Source organism: Mustela nigripes, chromosome 8 (genome assembly GCF_022355385.1).
Source record: "Mustela nigripes isolate SB6536 chromosome 8, MUSNIG.SB6536, whole genome shotgun sequence".
Taxonomy (NCBI): Eukaryota; Metazoa; Chordata; class Mammalia; order Carnivora; family Mustelidae; genus Mustela; species Mustela nigripes.
This window is the reverse complement of record NC_081564.1, coordinates 55,085,937-55,088,312: the sequence shown is the minus strand read 5'-3', so window position 1 is coordinate 55,088,312 and position 2,376 is coordinate 55,085,937. Positions and strand designations below refer to the sequence as shown.

Genomic DNA, 2,376 nt, shown 5'->3' with positions numbered 1-2,376 from the left:
TCTTCAGCCAGGTTTCATCTACCCAAGACCATCACTAGCTGGTAAAGCTGTCCTGTAAGATGGTTGCTTCAGATGGTGGTACAAAGCAACCTACAAACACCAGGGCTATAAATTATGAAATTATTGTGTCTTCAACAACTCTATCTAGAATATAAAAACATATCTTAGGCAACCATCAAGAAAAAATGGTATAAAATAATTCTGTTCCTGTTCTCAGAATGAACTGTGATTTTAGGAGGGCATTAAAATATTAGGAAATAACTTAACAATTATAGAAAACTCATGTAAAACCATTTTTAAAAACAAATCCTGCCTAATGTTTGCCAAATAACTAAGCTCTTTATTTTTTTAAATTTCATTTTATAATGTGTTCTTTTTTGAAGATTTTTTAATTTATTTACTTGACAGATCACAAGTAGGCAGAGAGGCAGGCGGGGGCGGGGGGGGGGAAGCAGGCTCCCCGCTGAGCAGAGAGCCCGATGTGGGGCTTGATCCCAGGACCCTGGGATCATGACCCGAGCCAAAGGCAGAGGCTTTAACCCACTGAGCCATCCAGGTGCCCCAAAAGGGTGGGCGTGCTGCATGGGCCAGGAATTGAACCTGGGCCGCCCACATGGCAGGTGAGAATTCTACCACTGAACCACCCGTGCACCTTATAATGTGTTTTTGAGAGGGCATGCATGTGCGCAAGTAGGCAGAGGGTGTAGAGAGGGAGAGAGAATCCTAAGTTGGCTCCATGGCCAGCCAGAACTCGAGGTGGGGCTTGATCTCATGACTCTGAGATCATGAACAGAGCTGAAATCAAGAATTGGATGCTTAACTGACTGAGCCACCCAAACATCCCAGGGAGAGAGAATCTTTTTTTTTTTTAATTTTATTTATTTGACAGAGAGAGAGAGAGATAGATCACAAGTAGACAGAGAGGCAGGCAGAGTGGGGGCGGGGAAGCAGGCTTCCTGCTGAGCAGAGAGCCCAATGCGGGGCTCCATCCCAAGACCCTGAGATCATGACCTGAGCCAAAGACAAGAGGCTTAACCCACTGAGCCACCCAGGTGTACGGGCAGAGAGAATCTTAAGCAAGCTCCACACTCAGCCTAATGTGGGGACTGATCTCATGATCTTGTGATCATGACCCAAGACAAAATCAAGAGTCTGGCACTTAATTAACTGAGGTGCCCAGGTGCACCAAAGCTCTTTAAATATTAGGGTTGACAGATTACAAAAACTGTCAGTGACAAGTGTAATAAAAAATATAATACAAATACAGATGTATAATTCCCACATATAATTTTAAATGTTTAAAAATCATAAATTATAAAACACCTAAGAGTCAATTCTACTTAATTACCTGTCTCTGGGGGGGGGGGGGGGAAGAGCAACCAACAGATTTGGGGATTGGGATGTTCAGGGGTCAACAGAAAGCAGAAGAGTTCTGGAGATGGCAATCAACCTGGGTGCATGGCAGTTAACACAAATAGGTAGGAGACATCTAGTGGCCTTAATTATAAATCTCTCTCAGTTATCTAAACCCTATTTTAGTATAAGATGGTACTTTAAAGAAAAGTTAAAATGAGAAAAAAGTTTTTTGTGCTTTTTAGTTTTTAAATTAAGAAGAATATTAAGTTATATAGAATGCCATCTAGAACACATTATTGCTAGGGTGAGGTGATGGGGGTAAGGGTAGATCCTGAGCTTGATCAAGCCTCCGGGCCTACCTACTAAATTCATAGAAAATATAGGGTACTGAAGGACATGACAAAAAATGTTAAAGAGATGCAAATCCTGACTACGGGAAACTGGGGAAAAGAAAACAGCCAATTTCTTCATCTACAACAACAAAAAGAGTGAAAGGGAGGACAGAGAGAAAGAGGTACCCAGGTATCCACGCCATAAGAGTAGTCTTGAAGAATTGACAACTGCTGGAGCCAGATGGTGGGTTTATGGGAGTTCTATTTTCTCTACTTTTATTTATGTTTGACATTTTCAATGGGGGTTGGGGGAGCATGACGGAGGACTCCAGAAATTATTACTGTGAGGACTAGTAAAAAATAAACTTGATAGCTTACAGAGTAAGAGACTATATGACCAGAATGTTAAATGCCCCATCATTATGAGGTAAAACTCTGGCTTTAATATCTTAAAGAAGCAGACAAAACTGTACAACATATACAATCCTGCTGTTGCAACATTTTACTGATTTGACCACTTGGTACTTACTAGTAATCGGAATATCTAGTATAATGCCCACATTATATCATTTAACCTACTGGTATACATGAGATTTCCAAGCTACAGTAGAAATTACCAAGAATTATATGACTACTACATGACTTACAAAATCCACCACAATAATCTAGAGATTATAATATCCTAAAG

At 40.7% G+C, this 2,376-nt stretch overlaps 1 non-coding gene across 1 annotated transcript; it reads right to left on the bottom strand.

The window, feature by feature from the left end:
- Positions 1-579: 579 nt before the first annotated feature.
- TRNAG-GCC (transfer RNA glycine (anticodon GCC)) lies at positions 580-650 on the bottom strand. The gene has a single exon. It is a non-coding gene; the product is annotated as a tRNA-Gly (tRNA).
- Positions 651-2,376: the final 1,726 nt, after the last annotated feature.